The 21078-nt window shown below is 44.2% G+C and overlaps 1 protein-coding gene across 2 annotated transcripts in view; it reads left to right on the top strand.

Annotated features, from left to right (window-relative positions):
• Positions 1-21078, top strand: part of add3a (adducin 3 (gamma) a) — a 76845-nt gene that overhangs the window by 4791 nt on the left and 50976 nt on the right. The window contains exon 1 of one of the 2 annotated variants that reach the window (XM_031864534.1): positions 19044-19271. The exons of the other annotated variant lie outside the window; for it this stretch is intronic. The gene's annotated coding sequence lies outside the window, so the exon portion shown is untranslated. Of the gene's footprint in view, positions 1-19043; positions 19272-21078 lie in introns of those variants that run through there. 2 annotated transcript variants of the gene reach the window in all.

Here is a 21078-nt window from a genome sequence, read left to right as displayed (position 1 = left end):
GCCACTAACTTGTTTTGCCACGGCTCATGAGAGTGAGTGTGCAGCCAGCCCTTCCCCCATCACAGTGCCCCGAGGGTCTGCATTAGTATGGAGATTAGATTAGAAAACGTCCGGGTCACTTAATCCATGTAATTAACTGACTGTCATTTCTCATATTTACTGGCAAAGAAGAATGTACAGTGAAGTGCAGCCATTAGGGCTTGTAAAGCGAGTGTCAATTCATTCCTCGTTGTGTTCATGTGAGGTACATAGCGGAGGGTGTGTGTGTGTGTGTGTGTGTGTGTGTGTGTGTGTGTGTGTGTTTTTGGCCACGTGAAAAGCTTCTGTGGATGCCCTCATTACAAGTGTTGATCCCCTCGCTGTGGGGGGATCTGGAAAGGATGCACTGTCACTATTCTGAGTGTGGTGGGAAGCTCAAATTGCATAGTGTGTGTGTGCACCTTATCTAAATCCCTGCTACTATTGGTCTTTTCTTTTCTCCATTTAGCCATGTTTCTCTGCTGCCTTGATTACTCTGCTATAAAAGTCCAACAAAGCAACATAACTCTTCTAAATGTACACACACACACACACACAAAATAAACCTCACAGTTTCAGCCCTGAATCCTGCAGTGACATTCAGCTCAGACTATCTGCTTTGGTCCTTCATTGCATAGAAAGGTCTATCGCACACTGACCATCTGTGTAATGAATCACGCTGGTTTGGAATGTGTCTTCCACTGGATTTTGAATTCTTATAATGCACACGACACAACATGTGGATGTCGGTACTTATGAACAAAAACACATCGGACACCTAAACGCTACTTGTGCACAGACGGATGCTAATAAAGTGACTCATAGCGAAGTTGGAGAGGTTTATTTGAAGCAAGCTAAGGTGTAAATTGGCCATTTGGGTACATTTTGGCACCAACTGTGCCATTCAAAAATATTTTCAGGTAACTGTAAAGTTAATTTAATTTAATTTAATATACATGTCACTGTAGGTTTTAATCAATAACCATCAATCAATTAGACCTCCTATATATGTTCCCATTCAAACCATTATTTGACCAGCTCGTGCCTTTAGGATGCGTGCAGTACCACAGTTCATCCACCAGATCGAGACATGGAGCATGTTTTCACAGGGAAGGCTGAAGATAGGCTGGAGGAAGGCCGTTTGCAAGTGCTCCTCCATGACATGCAAACAAATTAAAAGAACGATCCAGAGACTTTTGAGTAGCCGTCAGCAGCGCGGATATACCCACCAACACAATTTTTAAATCATAAAACAGGAAAGATATAATTTCTGGTTATGGGATGTATAATGTGAATGTTTGTGCATGTGAGCAAGCCCCACTGGCGAGCTCATGGCCGCCACTCTGCATTGCTGCAGAAGCGTAGCGCAGCGCGCACCATCCAGTTCCCTCTCATCTGTTTCATTCATGTGATTATTTTCATTATTTATTTAACTGCATGTTATTTTCTTGGGTAATCGTTTGATTATAACAATAGAAAACAGTGGAAACCGCTCAGCACAAAGTTCTAGAACACAAAGTGACGGTAATGAATGTCTTGTTTTGTTCGACCAACTGTCCAAAACTCAAATATTTGATTTACTGTAATGTAAGATTTTGCTGTAAAATTACTGAAATGATTAATCAATTATCAAAATACTCATTGATTCATGTAAGTTTAGTCAAACTCAACTTTAGGAATACAGTGATCCAGTGGAAATTACAATTGTATCCAGGAAATAAAAATCTGTGTGTTTGTGAACTCTTGTTGGCCTTATTTGTCCAGGAAACATGCTTTATTACCTCTCTGACCAAACATCTATTTACCACATCATCTGCCACTCTTTTAGCAGGCACACCCATGCCTCGGTTCCTGTTTGTGGACACACACACACACACACACACACACACACATACACACCCCATGGTATTGTCACATCACACACAGTGACAAGCCACAGTTGGCAGCACTGAGTTTAGCTGGCTGCTGAATCCTGGTGCCGGGGTTTGTATGCGCTGCACTGTCCTCTGTTGTTGGTTGTAACTGGGTCAGCTTGTGTACCAAATGATGATTCTCATCCTCGCTGCCACTGAACTAAAATGCCTGGTCAGCACAGCTATGTGTTGTCCTTCGTCATGGTTTAGTTGATATAGAGTGCTCTATTTGTACGTGTGTTGTGGTAGTAGGACGTGACAAGAGTGTGGTTTTTAGCACATTGACCGAGCTGGCCATAGTGATAGATTGTATTTAAAGGCACAGTACATCACCAGTATAGGGGTGCTGGTGGTGCAGCGTGAGCTACGTGTGTGGTGACATTAGATCCGCAGGACCACCATGGTGCTAGTCCACACTTCGTTTATGTCTACTCCTGCTGGGCCACAAATAGTCGTGTGTCTCCTTGTATTGGTTTATGGAGTTGCATTGGCCTCTCATCCCTACGTGACCAAAAATACCACTCGGGACACGTCGATCCAGGTACTCCATTGGTCTTGGTTTTGAAAAAATGCATGTCACTTACAACATCTGTTGTTGATCTTCGTCCACACGGGTGTTTCAGCATTGTTTGCAAAATGATTTCTGGCCGTACTAGCGAGCCTGAAAACGAATATCACACCCCGTGTTTGCTTGTGTGCATAGTACACAAATTGACACACTTTTTTTTTAAGTGAATGTTTGTCTTCTTACAGTTGGATAATCTGTTGATTTCTTTTGTTTGTTTGTGTTGAACAAAGGTTTTTATTTCTCTAGCCATAATATACTCTTTTGACATGTTAATGACCAGACATAGCCATTGGCTGATAAGGGCATCACAAGCAGTCTGCCTTTTCCATTTTAATTTTGAGTGCCTAATAATACACTTTTAATTCAATTTTCCTTCAGAATCTATTGTGAAAAGAATGAAAGCTCCATAAATCAAACACGTTTTTGTCTATCTGTGTGTTGCTGTGCAGGTAAAGCACCACACTTCTCCATCTGTCTCTGCTCCCTCCAACTGTCACTCATCCTCTCCAGCTCAGTCTTGACATTATTTTCTCAGTGTCACAACCTGTCACACCCAGAGTTCCCCGTCTGTGACAAGTTTCAGTTACTCAAGGAGCAATGTTGCATTACATCCTGCGCATTCAGATGGCAACGCAACCCTTCCTCTAAAGGGAAAAATCCACCCAAAAACAAAGAGTTTTAGCTTTTTGAAAAATCAGCTCCAAGTGTCGGCAGGTAGACTAGTAGATATTTCTTGTACAAGACAAATATGTAATGGGTTAGAGACGAAAATAACTTTAATCTTTATTTTCAACGGAAGCCTCCATAGCAGGCTCCTGCCAGCAGCTGCTTCTACATTTCATCAAATAGAACAACTATTTTAGATCTGTTTTTCCTCTAAGCATTTGAAAACAGATTCTCATGACGAACTCACTTATCATTTCCCCCCCTGACGGATCGCTGCCCACACACACACTCACAGACTCACAGACTTTCCACGGAGGATGTATCTGGTCGGAGTCAGGGAGAGATACCCTGTCAGAGGTGCGTGGTGTCGTGTCACATGTTGTCGCAGTATGGGAAGTGTGGGAAGGCTGTATTTCCTTTACCTCAGCAGAGGAAATCACTGGATAGGACCCATCTTTTGTTCTGTCCTTCCAGGACAGTCACTGATGTGCTCGGGGTGGGAAGTCACAACATGTAGGGCAAGGCCATGTGATATCCCCACATAACATGTCTCTGTGCCATTTACGGGCCAACACGAGCTGTTGTTTATAACTTGGGCGAGTGATGTCATTCTTTTTGTGGTCAAAGGGACTGTGGTGGCGTGTCCTAAAGATGACGTCATCAGTTTGAGCTTCGTTCTGGTGTTTCATGGCTTCTGGGACATGACAATTGGGGGGAAAAGAGGACAATTAGGCTTGTGGTGCGTGTGTGTGTGTGTGTGTGTTACAGGTTTTTCGAGTCCAAAATGTTCCCAGCATGACCTGAAGAGAAGGGTCTTTCATAAGAAGTTAGGTTAGTAATGGTGTTGACCCTCAAATCTATAATTCAAACAGAATTTGGCAACATAGCTTTCTGTCATATCATGGTTAGAGCTCCTGTAACGCAAGGTCTGAGATGTATTGGTATACTTTTAATTGGCAGAGCTAGACATTTTGCTGAAGTGCAGTGTGAGCTGGTCTGGACATAGATAGATGTGCATCAGAGTGATACTGTAAGTGTAGGAATCAAAGGATTCTACAACCAGCCGCATGGAGAAATCAAAACTACATCTGAACTTCACGGACGTGTAATGTAAGTGCGTGCACAGATATGTTTGGCTGTTACAGCCACAAAGGGCGACTTGCCATAGCTTGAATTCAATCTGGTTGTCTTGTTATTTATTTTGCTTGTGGGGTGTTTCAGTAATACTTTTTACAATTTGTGATTCCTGGGACTGGCAGCAGGCTTCCTCTGAGAGGCCCCAAATGCATCTTAAACTCGCCAGTTTGTGGGTTGGAAGCCAACGGACCATGTTTCAAGAAATGTGAGACTCAAACTAACATTGCAATTATTCGGTTGCTTGGATTGTCCAAAAGACTTGCAGCCTGTTGCAGTACGACTTGACTCTCTAGAGCAGTCTCTTCAGTTATGGTAGCCGCTCAGCTAATTAGCTAACTAACATATTAGTTATGTGACTGAACGATGGGAACGAGCCCTTTTCTTTTCCCAAAAAGAACACATCACATGGTGACTTGGTAAACGTTTCCCTCACACATCTTAAATTAGTGACTTTATCCTTTAGCATCCTCCAACTACACGGCCCACGTCACATCATCAAACACTGACCCGGCTGAAGTGCTTTTGAGCAAAGCACTGATACTGTATCAGCTCCAGAGGTGCCGCTGTACGGCTGAACACGACCCCTGACCTCCCTGAGGAGGGAGTGTTTGCCTGCTTGGATTAATAGTGTATCACATTTCCAAGTTGTTCTTATTGAGCAAACAAATGAAAACAAAAGTGAGTGTTTAATGGGGCTGTTTCCAGACCGCTCTTGTCATGTACTCCGCCTGAACTCATCCTTCAGCGAGGCTCTCTTCCTGTTAGGACAGCTGTCTGGGTGATCTGTTCAGAAAGGCTTTGTAGAGCAGGGCGGGCTGCCAGCACTGAACACTGATCGAGCTGAGGGGAGATTGTGTCATCTCTCCAGAACAACAGGAAACGTATATAACATCATACACACGGCAGTTGAATGCTCGTCCCGTAGGATGACTGTGCACAGATGGGCTGGGTAATCAGTGTGCATTAATCACGGATGCTGTTGTCCATTTGTAGCCGGCGTCTCACTGGTGACCTTATGGTTAATGTGTCATCTTTCTACGTACACTTCTACACAACCTCTGTGTTTCTCTGCAGCCTGTGTGGTGTTGTTTTCCTCCAAACAAATTGTTTCTCTGGTAATTCTCCATATTGGATTATCATGTACAGGTGGTCTGGGATGTGTTTGTGACTGTGTATCCATGCACGTGTGCTTCTCTTATGCCCTTCTTCCACCAAAACTAGCACCATACTAACGCTGGAAAAGCTGTTCGATGGACTCCTTTCCTTTTGCCAATATACGAGTTTGCCTTTCTGTTTTTGTTTTTTTGTTGTATCAGTTGTGTGGAAAACAGGGTTTGTAAACGGTAGAAAGCCGCCTGGAGCCCAGTGACGATGTTACGGTGGTTACTACTTTGAACTCGGTGCCGACTAATTTAAAACGATGTTCCAGCGCCGCTTGGACGGAGACGTGCAGAACTTACCGAAGTTACCGAAAAGGGTTGAAAATCAGCGTCTTCAACTGGGTGCCATGTTTCCATCACTGCTGATTGGAGCTGAAGCCAATGTTACCTTTCCCACTGAAGACAAAAGCCAGATGTTAGTGGGTGTTAGGTTTTTTTTGTCCAGTGGGAAAGAGGCTTTAAAGACCCTGCAGTCCTAATGTTACCTGAAGTGCTTCGCTACCACCAAAAAAAAAGTACAATCTGGTTTTACCATGTGGGTTCATTTTCTAATGAATGAGTGAGCCTTTATTTAAGGTTTCTACGTTTTCCATATTTACACTTAACCTTTACTTGTATGTTAATATGGCATTTTCCACCCACAGGACAAACTCTCCAAGGCTGTGTATAAGTATGTCTAAATGTTATACAGTGGAAAGATATCTGGAGAGTTGTGTATGTTTATGGGTGGGGTTCCCCTTGTGAAATGAGGTCAGCGGTGTGAAGCAAATGTCTTGTTAGGGGTGAGAGATGAAGGGGAGCTGTTGACGAAACAGCACTGCTGTTCCCTCACAAATGACCTCGGTGTTGTGTCACAAAGATACAGATGTGTTTATTGCAGAGCTATTGTATTGTAATTATACTATTCCAGAGCTGAGCAGCTGTATTTATTTAGTATTAGTAAAGTATTATAGTGACCTGCGTGTTTTTGTACTGCTCTTTTCTCCAGTGAACTTACTGCAAGATAAGACTGTCCCGTCTGCCATCTATGCTGCCGCTGATGTGACGCTAAACAAATTCTAAAACACGCCTGCTTTTGCTTTCGCCTCAACTTAATTGTTTTGCCAGTCGGTTCCGTCTGACGCTGGCTGCCGTCACCTCATCTCACTTACTTATCCTCATTCAATTTTAAAGTCACATGTTCCATTAATCAGCTCTAATAGCAGTTGAAAAGCATCACCTGTCATCCCCCTCATACCTCTGAATTAAGTCTCCAACCAGCACGCCGTCAGAGAGTGCCGGGGCTGAACAGACTGGACGCTGCAGCTCCCACGTTCTTTCTCTATACCCGTCTGACAGAATCAGTTAAATGACATGTTGGAATCGTTGTGTAATCGTTGTGGCAAAACTAACAAGACAGAAAGCAACGTCCACACTGTCATCTCATCGCTTGACTTGTTGTCCTTTAGAGCCGAGGCTCACTTATTGAAGGCCTGCAAGTGCTTTATGTTCATCAGAAGTGACCTCGCCTCCCCTAATATGACTTGCGCAATAATTAGTTCAAAATAACATTTGCCTGGATCTTATATAATGAGGCCGAAGGGGGCCATGCTGTGTGACCGAACAGTCACATCCACCAAATCACTGTGGCCACCACAGCGGTCAGCAGAAATGCTTGTTATGTAACTGTGCTGGTTTTCCTTGTCTCTCTGCATCTCGCCTGAAGCAAAAATAATTAGTATGTCAAGTGCGGTGCCCGGCTTAGTTAATGACGTGAAGCGGAATTCACTGTGGTTGTTCAACTTGCTCTGGTAGAAGTCATACTGCTGACAGTGTGGCTTGAACCCAGATGTGAGGCTAATGTTCGGGCTACAGGCTGTGTGATCTCGACGGCTCAAAAGATTAGCGTGAAACAAACGATTTTTAGGGGCGAGAGCGGCCATGCTGCGTTAAAATGGTGGTTGACCCCAGGAGGTATATGGGTGATGGAAGACTTCAAACTGCTGACTATTAAAACGCCACATTTTCAACTTCATTCTGCATAGATTACACATAACTAGAGGTACGACAGAGTACATTTTTGTACTTTAAAGTACCCTTTAACTGATGTATTTCTTGTACAGTATGTACTTTTGCACCATAACACATAATGGGCCCTCGTGGTAGCGGGTGCTAACCTTTTTGATTCACCATAAAGGTACCAAGTTATTTCTGTTACAAATTTGTAGCAATCGCGCTGAATCCAAAGATTAAGTGACTGATTGGGCGTTCAGATGGTGTAAGGGAAAAAGCTCTGGCCCACTGCTGACGAGACCCAAAATCAATCCTTGGCCTGATCACAAATGATTGGTAGTGGTGTTGGGTGGGAAGCTGGTGAAGTTGTTGATACAAGTGACTCCTAGAGATTGGTCTGCTTATACTGCCTGTACTCTCTGAGCGTGTGCGGGAAGAAGAAGCAACACAAATTGGATGTGCAAGAAAGGACCATGAAGCAACCTTTATAGCAGGGGTCACTAATAGGCGGACCGCTGTCCGGATCCAGCGTTGTATCCGGACCTATTACGATATCGATAATCAAGAATTGTAAAATTTTGACGAAGCGCTTTTATTTGAACCGTCGCAGCTTTTTTAGCCTTTAGGGCACTCGTTCAGCGGTTCAGGAAACAAACGGACCAATTCCTTGCGTTGTAAATCATATCACGTGATGCTCAGCCAATCAAATATGTGCATTCCGATAAGCGTCGCAATGCCAGTGAGATAAACACACAGGTGAGAGACCGAAGTACGTGAGTCAAATAAGTTATTTCACATGATTTAACCTTTTTTATTTTTACAATCCCATGACCTTGTGTAAATTTAGACCAACGTCTAAAGGACTTGAATGAAAGGTATCGCTGACTTCCCCTCATTAATTGGAAACGGACCGCATTTGCCCAAAGAGCTTTAAGTTTTGTCGCACATCCACCCATTCACACGTGAGGCAAGGCACTGGCCTAAGCAACGGGATCAAACCCTCAACCCTGGGACTGTTGGTCAAGCTGTTCTTCCCCCTGAGCCACAGCCGACCCACATGTGGTCAATCGAGAGACACTGGCAGATGGATCTGAACTGTGGAAGAATGTGTACGTGCTGTCAGCGAGCTTCACGCTTCTCACACTTCTCATTGCCCGTCCACACCTGAAGGAAAATTCATTTCTCCTCCTCCACTAACATAAAAAACATCCGCACCAGATTCAGCAGGTGGTTTCAATTCCTGTTCACTCGGCCAACCTGGGCAGAAAGTGTGTTCCTTTCCACCACTGCTGGGCCGTCTGAGGCTTTTCGCATTTCGGGTGCTCTGCAACCTCTCGCACAAACTCCCAGAAGCAGCCAACACCTCCGGTTACAAAATGTTGACCGTTCTGCTAAATACAACCTGATGTCGCCGGACTATTTTCTACACATTCTTCCCTAATTCTATTTTTTTAGTTGTTATTTTGGACCAATCCCAAATTCCTATAGTAGCCAGTTATCGTTCTAATGGAATGCAGGCGCAGCAGCCTCGACAATAACACGTCTCGCATGCTATCAATAGCGCTCATGTTCTCCAACAGCGAGCCGGGCTCCCTGGTGTTGACACAGTTGGTGTTTGTGCAGATGACATAGATGACTATCAAGGGCACAGACTGAGTCCCTGAGGCCCGGCTGTGGCCACCAGTGCAGTACGCGGGCACAGCTCACTCTCCGTAGTGGAAACTACTGACCGGCTTCACCAGTACAAACACGTATACATGGGCAGTAGTTGAGCCACATCCAGAGATGGTAGAGGTTCCTTTTAGTGCAGAGAGCATTGGGAGAGCATAATGAAAATATATGCATACAGCTTCTCGGAGCACATGCTCATTCATCACACGTTCCTTCCAGTTAATGATTCATACGAGAGGAACAAAGGCTTTTATTGTTTCCTTTGTGAAGTTACAAAGTCTGCTCTATCTCAAAATAGGGCAGCTGTTTTATCATTTGGCCTGTGTGCAAAACCCGCCCCCCCTAAGGTGGGGTATTTAAACACAACATAAATCCAATATTACGGGTGTATGCTAAAATTGAATATCTACTTTTTAATTAGATCTTTTTGAGTATGTCAAATATGCAGAATTACAGCGCACACAGAGTCTGCAAGGATAATGAAAAGGCTTCAGGCTTTATTGTGGGAGCCTTCTTCCCTTTAATTTCAGGTTTTTATTTCACTCATTCCCAGTTAAGTTGTGTTTTTGTATCTCGAACTTCAAAAAGCTGAGTAAATAATGTTTAAAGCAAATGCATGCGTCTGCCTCTAGTTGTGACAGATTTCTTCACCTCAGACGCACAATATAGCTCAAAGGTTTAGCGGACAGATGTAAGAGGTGCCACAAAACTTGCAAAGTAATAATGTGTTTCTCTCTGTTTTTGCGTTAATTGAGTTCATGCGAGCAGGCCGCTGGGAGGTAAGAATTTCTGCATCAACACGCACCATTTCAGCTCCTGCTCTAGCTTCTAACACACCCGTTGATTGCATTAACAGCGCAGCACAGGATTATCCTGCACCATAACACTCAAAGTTGAGGGGAAATAAGATGGAGACGTCCAAACGCCTCCGCCCTGCTCTTTGGGTTTCCCAAGGAAACAGGAGGTAAATGGAGAATTATAGCGAGCTCTTTTTGGTCAGTGGTAAACGTACAAACTGCTTCTGGCCAGACATTTCACTGTTGGGAATTTACTGGAAAGGAAATAGTGCCAGGTCTCTCTCGCTCTCTCTCTCTATATATATATAAATGTACTTTTCCCTCGCTCCTTGCCCACTTGTGGTCAAGAAAACTAACCATGATGTTGTTTGTCGCATGGTGACTTTACCAATCGTTAATCCCTTTCATATCTTGGCTTGTTAAATAATGATGTATTGTTTCTCATTGTTCCCAACAATTTTTTTTCCTGAGATTGTCAAAACGTTCTGTCTCTCGTTCACTTTGTCAGTAGCTTGTGCAAAGAGTGAGAATAAGATTGAGAACCACTTCATTGCAGTTAAGTGCAGTGTGGATGTGTTTGTGAGTTTGACGGAACTAGCATTTTAATTAAGACATGTTGAGGGATTCAGACAGTCTGTGCGTGTTGAAGGCGAGGCATGTCAGGTGTCACTACACTGCAACACTTCCTGATGGCGGCTGTGCTATTGCAAGAAGCGCAGTGTTGCAAAGGTTGGACGGGATAAGTACACTACGCTTTTAGTCATCCATGCCATCTCTATAGCAGGACAACACCTCTTTAATTTCAACCTTTCAGGACATTAGAATTAAATAGCTTTTGACTGCGCAGGCCCATGTTAGTCTTCTTTATTCTCTCTCTGTGGTGCTGATATCTTCCCTTCTTCCCTCCCTAATACCTCTTTGTGTTTGACTTTCTCTACCTGTCTTGTCTGTCCTGTTTTTTTGTTTGTTCTCTCTTTTTGTCTTCGTTGTGTAAATATGTTCTTTTCCAGTTGTCCATGTTGAGAAGGGTTGTCTCTCCCCGTCTGTGTGTCCTTTGACCTGTCTCGCTTCCACTCAGTCTTATCTCGACTTTCTTCGTCGTATACTATAAGCGTCTCTCTCGTCCTCTTAGTCCCTGAGGGGGGGGGGGGGCAATGCAGCACTGTGTCTTCGCTGAGTACCATTGCAGACTGAGCGAGGCAATAGCTGTCCTCGTATCTTGGTACTGTATCCCTGTACGGGACCAGTTGAACTCTCACCAGGTTTAGCTGCTGAGAGCTTTAGTTGCTTTCATGACTCTATTAGTTTCTCTGATCACAGCTGCGGCTCCTGCTAGCTGATGATACCGTGATTTATATTTGCATCAGCATGTTGAACGGTATTGCACACACCGTGATTGGGAATGAGCTACTTTGCATGTCTTTCCGGTACACATGCAAGTGTACATTTATAATATAAGCTAATCAAAGGTTAAAACATCACGTTATAAGCTGCCTCTTTCTCACAGACATCAACCCCTTTTGGCAGAACAACAAGCTGTAAACACAACGTTGACATATTATCACCGTATAAAGTTAGGAAAGTGGGGAATGTCTTAGTTTGTGTCCAGTTGGCGAAAATGAGTCCAATATTCAAACTCTCTTTTAGCTCTGTTTTTGGTCTCTACCAACTCCTGGGGGCTAAAGATAAAGAGCCAAATATCTGGCTATTTATCTGCTAAATGCTCCTCTTTGTTCGCTAGTCGCTACCTTTGTGTGTCTGCTGTTGGGTATTTGGCAGGTAGACCACAGTGGCTTTATCAGAGGCCACATGCATACATGGATACAGACATGCGAAGATGCCTACCATTTTGAGTTGGATTAAAAATATTGCTTATGAGTAATTTGTCTCAAAAACATCACAAGTGCTTTGGTTCTCTCTCGCTCTCTCTCGCTCGCTCAGCATTCCTGTCAGCCAGTCTAACGCGACTAATGTCCACAATAGAGGTCGACAGCGAAAGAGCAAAACACTCTGCATCACATATAGTAGTCAAGGTGTCCATGTTACCAGGTAACAAAGACACAATAAGAGGTAGGAAAAAAGAAAGGACCGGGCATTATTGAGGCTTTGAAGGGTGTCGGCACTACGAGGAAGGCTGAAGAGACAAACTGAGGGCCAAGCAAAAAGTCCCAAGAAAGAGAATAGAGATATAAAACCGCGTGACTGCTAAACCGTTTACTGGGTCAAAAGTTTCCACTGATCCGCTTCTTTCTCCTTCTGTCTCTACTGTTGTTTTTCTGTCCTCCTCCTGTCAGTTCACGCTCCTCCTCTCTGTCTCTTCTCCGTACTTCAGTAAGACAAGCTGTCCTCTACTCAGCAGGACAGTAAAGAGACGTCAGCGTCTCCCTTCACCCTCATTTAAAGTCTCCTCATCTTCTGACTTGGATAAATGCCTCAGCCTGCAGTCTGGTCCTGGCTGCCTCGGCCTGTTGATGTCACGCACCTGCTTGTAATGTCATTAAAAGTTACGAGTTTTTACAGAAGTAAAATGACTTCAGTGGCTTGTTGGCCTGCTCTCATAGTGAATTGCCTTTTGTGAATGGCCCTAGCAGTTTTTTTGCAGCAAGAAAGTGATGGAAGCAGCTTTTCAATCCTCCAGGCTTCCATCGCCTCTCATCATTTTGTCACGTTGCAGACTTGGGCTGCGGTTGAAAAGTCCTTTTTGCTTAAGAAGGTTCCTAACTGAGTGAAATGACCTGGAAGTATCTCAGTGGCCGTCATAATAAGAGCTGTTTGAATTCTCTAAATGCTAAGGAAACGTGCTTCAATACTTCCTTTCTTAGTTCTTTTAGCAGAGGAAACACTGGACCTTCCTTACCAAAGGAAAGATGATAATACCGCCCCATAGTTCCTTGCGGCGGCAACATTTAAAGTGACGCACCCCATTCTGCCTTTTTTTTTTGCGCTTTTTGTAGTCCTCCTTCGTTGTAGTTTCGCCATGGTAGACCTACGTCATAATTACGTAGTTTAGTGAAAGTGGAGTTGAGCTCTCTAAACACCACGTTGTCTTTTCCCAACTCCTCATGACTTCTCCTTCCTTGACCTCATGGTTAGGAATAGACATTAGGAGGTCATTTTTGGAATTTTTCGAGCGCAGCCCTGGTGAAGTTAATCAGCTCTGTGACCTGAGATGCTGACTGCCTGCTGTCTCCTCTCCAGCAGTCGTCTGGATGGCCTCACATACATGCTCTTATGTCCCGGCCCGTCCAAACCTCACACGCCCGGCCGCCCACATAACTGCCCGGGTGCCCGGGTACAATCTGCATTTTTGTAAAAGTCTAACTATAAATGCAAATCAGGTGATGTTTTTCAGACATGCCTCTTGACAGTTATGCAACCTAATTAAACCTTATTTCATCATTTCTGAGTTTGGGATCTGTTTATTTTCTTATGCAGTGTAATTTGATACATGTTCAGCTTTTGTTTTTGTGTGGTTTTAAATTGTATAACTAAAAGTGCCGCTTCCTGTTGCATTTAAAGAGAGACTCATCCAGCGCTCTGCTCCTTAAAGATGAGTGCAGCTGAGGATCTGTGCACACTTACTGTACGTATACAGTCACAGTCTCATCTTCTCTCCCTCACAAATAGATCTGGAGTCACATGTCTGTGCCTCTCACTCACCTACTCCGTCAGCCTAGTCAACACACATGATGAACTGGCTGCAGTCTAGAGACTACTGGGGGGGAATTTGCAGGACAAAGGAGGTTTTGAATTGTCCTTTTTATGTTTTACTACGGAGATGGCTGTTGGTGGGTTTCCAGGCTGTGATACAGAAACATAAAAAGACTGTAGGCATCCAGCCAAAGTGACGGGCTTCATAGATGGCGGAAGCAATAAAAGGCGTGCAGTTCTTGGCCTTTCAGGGAGAGTCTGTGTGTAAATCATCAATGGCCGTGCACATCTGACATGGATAATAGCGTAGTGATGTTCAGCCCAGCCCTCCAGCATAACAGGGGTTCAGTTTATTACAAGTTAATTCTTGTTAATCCCGTAGCATTGTGGGAAATGTTTTGGGCTATTACATCAGCATTCACATTTAAATGAGCTGTGTAACCGTGCAATGCATACTTTTGTGTGTGTGTAGTTCAGTCGCTGTAAGAAAGAAGACAGCGAGGTTAGACAGAGATGAATGCGGAAGGGGTCACGTTGACCGACTCTTCTCTTGGCAGGCCTGGAGTAACACACACACACACACACACACACACACACACACACACACACACACAGAGAGAGATTTGTAGTAACCATGTGCACTGATGTTGATCTAAAGAGGTCTTTCCAAGAGCTGATACTGGTTTGTAATGACTACAGTTTTAAATTATAATCAGAACGGGTGTTTCCCTGATAAATAACAGCTGTCTCCTCTGTGACTCATCAGTCCTGACAGCAGCCAGAGGAGGAGTTTGGTTTGTGTGTTTGCATCTGTTTCTTATGTTTGGTTTGTGTTTTACAGCCATATTTGATATGGTTTGTCGGCCTCCGTTTGTAGCTGTGTCGAGATCCAAGGAAGAGTTGTGGTGTTGTTGCAGCGGCCGTATGTCTGTCTGTCTAACGGTTGGGCGGTTGAGTTTGTGTTTGACTGGTTCTGGGCCACATGACGTGTGTTTTGTAATCATTAGGGGCATCCTTGTACAATGCTGACAGGTTGTATGTGGCCACATCGTGAACACATACACAAACGCATGCACACACTTGTAAAAAAAAAAAAGACATGCACGTAGACATTCATATGCACACAGACATACATGTACATCCATTCACTTTCAGCTCTGGTGGCCTGTGGGGCTTTTGTAGTGCTGAGGGGCCACAAACGTCAGCTTTGTGTTCTGGGAGGCTGGGAAAGTTGGACCGCAACACACACACGCACACACACACAAACATGCACACACACTTTGGCAGAGTCAAAGCCTGTGCACAGTTCAGGCTCAATGGGCTGATTCATTAGAGCCTCCTCATGACACTAGAGGAGAACATGGACTTGCGGGAAAAGGGAGGACGAGGAGACGGGAGTGTTACAGCTCAGCACTCTGCGGCCGAAGGCTCACATGACCCGACAGTGTTCAGGTCAGTCTCAACAGAAAAATCCACCTAGAATACTTTGTGATGTGTGTGTTGAGCCTTGCATTCCCCAATTAATTTGGTTGTCTCTCGGTTTGTCTCTTTTTTAATCATGTTAGATGAGAAGCATGGATTATATAAGATGTTTGTGGTAAAAGAAGGATGACACATCTTGTTCCTTGTTATAATAACCAGTACAAACTATTTACTTCACTTAGAAGGTCCAGATATATTATGAAGAGATACATTACCAGAGTCATAAAAAGTACACCATTTTATTAGCTCTACATTCAAGAACCCCAAGATTTAAATGGTACCGACAGCCACCATTACACATCACTTATTCATCGATGATTCAAACATATTTACAATCTTCGGTCATTCTGTCCTAATGCACGAAAACACTCCAAAGTACAAACCCCTTTCTTTCCAATAGCTCATCCCAAAATAATTAAATTGCTCTGCAGGGGAGGTTTGTTGTTTTTTTTATCTAATATCCCGATTGCCGAATCTGGCAACGGGCAGTGGAAATGTGCCGTGGAGTCGAGTGGGTGTTGTGAGTAACGACGCTTGGCAGCGAGCTGTGTTTGTCTGGGTCTTTCCCTCACTGTCTCCACTGGAGTCAGGCAGACTTACAGCCCGGGCCTCCCGTCCATGAGGGGCTCTCACAGCCAAGACCCCCCCCTCCTCCTCCATCTTTACAGCCTGTTGTATGTGGATTACTTTTATGCTTTTGCTAAACCTGCCATCATTATTATGAGTGTTTCTTTCTTAGAAAAATACCAACAGACATTGGACTGATTTAAGGTCAGTTTTAGACTACATGCCTGCATCGCTATGAAGACGAGTTGCAAACACGCTCGAACTATCGCAAGGTGAGGTTAAAGTCCCCCGTTTGCCATAATGAGAACTTCCCTGACCTTGAGTCAGACATGGACTCGTTAGCTGAAACGCCATGTTTACCTCTGTCACATGGTGTTACAGTCAACACGGGCAATTAAAGACAACCCCCCCCCCACCCCACCTCCATTGCAAATGGGGCAAGGGTCTCCAATCACCACACTGCGATGGGAGTTCGCCTCGGGACTCGAGTCGACCGAATTCTGTGAATAAACAAGGAGAAACGCATCTAGATGATTAATAAAGACGCGTGCTCGGGGACATTTTCTCAGGTTTGGTTATTATAAAGCATGACATATATCCATGACTTCTTTATTTAATGTCTTATTTTGTCAACGCCTAGATTCATACTCCTGAAGGATAAATCATACATACATACAGTCAGATATGCACACATACATACTTTATTTACAATGCTGGTCGCTGGCCAATGGTCCACTGCAGGTGACTCGTAGCACTTCCTCTGGGTCTCTCATGGGATGCGAGCTCAACAGTTACATTGCTTTGCAATCTTCTCGTGTTTGCCGGGAGTAGAAGGGGTTTATTCACCCTGCATGCACAGAGTTAGATTCTGGGGGAAGATAAATACCTTTTTTTTTTTTTTTATGCACATTTTCTTCTCTCTAAGAAAACACTCTGCCAAATGAAAAGACAGCTATTATTGCTTTATTATTATTGTTGCTGCAGTTCTGTGGGTATGACTTTCTTTACTGCTGCTGGCTGATTAGGAAAGGCTGCACATTGGTCACGTGTAACAGTGGAAAGAACTGTAAGAACGTATGGTGGACATCCAGCAGCATGTTGTGTCGGCACTTAACAATTTTATGATTTATCGATCTTGTGCACAGATCATATGTACGCACATAGAATTACCAACCCAGCACAGATTTACAACTTTACACTGGCATTACAGCTCACCCTGCTCTACTCGAGCTGTACAATTACCGACCTATAAGTGCTTATTAACGTCCAGCGTGCATATTCCCTCTGACATTTGTTACTTCCTCTCTTTTAAGTTATTGTAGAAAGTTACAACTAGCGATTCCCGCTCATAAATAATCTAGACGTGCATCCCTGTTTGCCCCACGGAGACTGCCGTGCCTATATGCACATTTCACTCAAATATGTGCTAATGTTAGACCAGGCATCCAGCGGGAGGCCAGAGGGCGAGGTTTATTCTGGGACAGGTATGCACAGTCTGAGAGAGCCGGACGGACACCGCAAGTGTGGATGTGGTGCTGCTTGTTGTGGTTTAATATCCTGTTTAATAAATGCATGCGTGAGGTGTTTTCACATGAAGCATCTTACCATCAATATGTAAGGCTTAGAAGGTCGTAGGACAACGCAGGGCTACGCAGGTTTTAGATACAACTCTGAGGATGCCGTTTCTTCCAGTGCAGATTGAACACACCACAACTAAATAGTTTCCACTGCATCCAGCCGTGATTGATCCTCCCGTCCTGGACGCAGTTTCACAAATATAAAACCACACTCGCCGCACAGACAAGCGGAGTCGGCAGGGAATCCCTGCCACTTAGAGATTGACAGCTGGGTGTACAGTAGTTTGTGTCTCGCCCTAATCCCCCTCTCTCAGCTTAATTAATTGATTCTGAATTGATTGAGGTCTCAGCTGGCTCACTGTCGTCTTCTGCCTTATATGTATTTTTGCTTCTTATAATTATTGTCTGCCTTGTTTCTGTGCTAGTCAGCAATAACGCCGAGCTGTTACCCTCCAAATGGAAGCGTTTTTTCGAGGAAGCGGCAATTAAGAAGTTGAGATTTGTTTGTTGCCCCGGCTGACTAAAGGTTACACACACCAAGCGTTTCTTTACATAAGGGAAGTTAAATGGCCGCCGATGCTCATTTAAATTCCTCTAAATGGAGTTAAGAGAAATCTCTTGGAACATGATTTTTCCTCAATATCAATCTCCTCAAAATCAGTTTGAAAACAACTAATGAATTGATGTGTACAGAGAGGGTGAGAGCACTCCTGCTTAATGCAGAGGACTTGTTAGGGGGACACGGAGGGAAGACATGACGATGAAGACGCCTCTTCTGTTGAACTTTGCATGGACAGCCTAGTCAGCGTGACGTCGGTGAGACAGCCTTTCACATGCTAATTTAATGTCATTCATCTGCCCTCTTTTTTTATTATCATGTTAACAAATTGACCCGACAACACTGAAACATATTAATTATCTGTTAATCTGATCATTTCTTGTATGAAATATACTCCCAACAATGTCTAGGAACGAGCAGTATTTAATATGTTTTTGAAGTCATTTTGGTAGATATTCTTATTCAATGTCTTGCCGAGAGTGACCTTTCATGTCTTTATGATAAATGTGAAGGGACAGCCAGCAGGCGCTTAGCTTAGCTTAGCTTAAGGACTGGAAAGAGGGGGAAACAGCCAGCCATCACAAATTATGTTGTTTTTATAATTGTTTGAAGCCGAAATTGGAATTGAAATGTGATTAATTGCACAGCCCTGTTATGGAGTGTTATGTGCCTGACTACAAACTAGCTGTTTCCCTCTTTATGCTTAGCTAAGCAAACCACCTGCTGACTCTCCCTTCATAGTTAGCATATTAAAGTGCTATCAAACATTTCATCCTACTCTCTGCAAGATGGTGAATATGCATATTTTTTCAAAATGTCAAACTATTCCTTTAAAGGAGTAGTCACTGTGTTTTATACGTATTCCCCTGATTCTAAATACTAGCTCCTTCCCTCCTTTCTTGGTCAAATTCTCCTCCAAACTCTTTTGTGCGGAGGTGACATTCCTCACACGAGGAGGTTGTTAAGCTGCTATCAGGGGACGTGTTGGATGGAGGAATAATGGAAGAGGAGGGACTCTTTTAGCAGAGGGAAAGTAGGGGAAGGCTCTCCTATCAGACCTTGCTGAAAGAAACTTTGGGATTTTTTCTTTTTGTCCCACCAAGAAAAAAACCCCGCTCCGATCCCAAAAGAAAGGAGGTGGTGGATAAAAAGGTTTAGGGAAGTTAAGGTGGTTTGACCCTCCCCCTCCGTCTCCCCTCCGTCCCCCTCCTTGTCCCCTCTTCTACCCCTCCACCACCACCATCACCCACTGATTCCACAGCTCCCCCACCTCATGCATGCCAGCTAGTCATCTGCAGCTCCTGCAGCAGATAAGGGAGGTATTGTAGGAGGAGGAGCGTGAAGGAAAGAGGGCAGCCGGTGCAACAGTTTTACACTGCGTGCAGCTACAATGGGAGAGGCGTGTGTTAGAGAGAGAGAGAGAGAGGCAGAGGACTCACTGCAGTGCAGGTGGATCACAACTGAAGAGGAAGGTTCAGAGGCAGCAGTGTAAATCTAACTGGCTTTCCAGCAGGTTTGTAGTTTGCAATTCCTTTACAATGCTAGCCGATTGTTGCACGGTGTGTGTCTGTGTGTCTTCTGTGACTGATATAATGGATGCTGTGTTCACCATCAAGGGCTGCTGTCTCACTGCTGTCTACTCTTGTTGCCGCTGTGCACTTGTGCTATTTCCCAGAGCCGACACTGCTGAGGAAACAAACGGGAATCTGTGACAAACTCGTACGCGAGTTGTGTTTTTCTTGCTGTCCCCATGCATGACGAGCTCAGGCGACATGAAGAACTTCTAAGAAGGGAGTAGAAAACTTTCTGCTTTGGTTGCTTGGTGCTAAATGAAATAGCAGAGGGCCTCTTCCCTCCTTTCAGATTGCTTTCACTTTGGAGAAGAATGGAGCCGGGAGCTGTGAATGGCCCCCGAGATGGCTTTCTGTGTGCAGAAGAGAGGTGCCGCCCTCTCAAGTGTCAGCATGCTTAGTGCGTTGCTGGTGGGGGGTTAGGTTCATGTGCTTGTAGTTTATAGAGGGGGCTGGGCTTTATGCATCTGGGCCACCGATAATAAGAGATGAGCTATTGCCTCTTCGTAGACTCCTCCACTTTTCGTAACTTTTAAGAGTTGCTTATTTCTAATGTTTCGTCTTGTGACTCCTGTCCTGCTCTTTAAACCCCAGATGGAAAGGCGGAGTGATGCAGTCGAGTGCTTTGGCGGTTCTCATCTTTTCAAAGGTGTCCATTTACCATTTGCTGAACAGTGATAAAGAGCTGTGTGGAGCTGCTTGTTTCTATTTCTGACTGTTGTTTTCTGGGTGTTCCTATGAAAGGGCCCCTTTCATGGTCTGAGAACTGACTGAAAGATGGGAATGCTTGTGGCTTGGTTGCGCTTTACACATATTTTATGTGTTTACCAGCCTTGAATGTGTTGCTAACATCACTTTGTTCAGTTCCATATCGCTTGGAGCATTTCTACTTGTTTTCTTGTTCTTCTCCAAGAGGAACTAATTGCCCAAACCAGCTGATACCCAATGCATATGGGTATTTAGTGGTGGCGTTGATGGTTTCAGCTCCAGATCTTGTATTTGAATTCCACATATTGTGGTCATACATATGCATGATGTCTGCCCTCTACTGGTTGAAATGTGGCTATTGCATTAGAACTCTGCAGTTGGCTGATCTGAAGGCAGGTATATGGTGGCAGTAAAGTCGAGCCCAGCGGTTCATGCGGTGCTTTTTATGTAACTGTAGCATGAAAGCATGGTAAAATGAACACGTTAGCTAGCTAAATAGCCAACCGCTAAATGAATAAAATTAAACAAATTAATGTTAGTAAAAGCAGTAGGAGAGGACATGGCTCTCACCAGTTAATCACACATCAACACTGAGTCACCAGATTGTTTTTACGTGATTATGGCTTAATTTCAAGTCCACAGAGGAAACTATTTATTGTGCTGCTATTGCTTTTGAGGTTGCAATTTCAGCACCAAATCACCAAAAATCAAATCTACAAACGTGTGCGTGTCATGTCCATATAAAGTCAACACTCCAACATGTGTATATTTGCTCACGTCTTCTCCCCGTCATCTCACCGTTCCTCCTGACGAGCACGGCTGACATCATTTTCCAGCCGCTCGCAAATAATACTCGACTTGCTGTCAAGCTCGTCTGCTCGGCGCTGAAGTGACGAAGTGTTATGGATTCACATCAGTGAAGCAGATGCCTGCATCCATGGTGCTGCCTCCTGAAGGCAGTGACCTCTCTCTCGCTCTCGCTCTCTCTCTCTCTCACACACACACACACACACACACACACACACACACACACACACACAC

This window comes from Anarrhichthys ocellatus, unplaced genomic scaffold, assembly GCF_004355925.1.
Source record: "Anarrhichthys ocellatus isolate YVR2014 unplaced genomic scaffold, GSC_Weel_1.0 scaffold31, whole genome shotgun sequence".
NCBI classification, from domain to species: domain Eukaryota; kingdom Metazoa; phylum Chordata; class Actinopteri; order Perciformes; family Anarhichadidae; genus Anarrhichthys; species Anarrhichthys ocellatus.
Note: the sequence above shows the minus strand (reverse complement) of the source record. Positions and strands in the feature narration are given on the sequence as shown.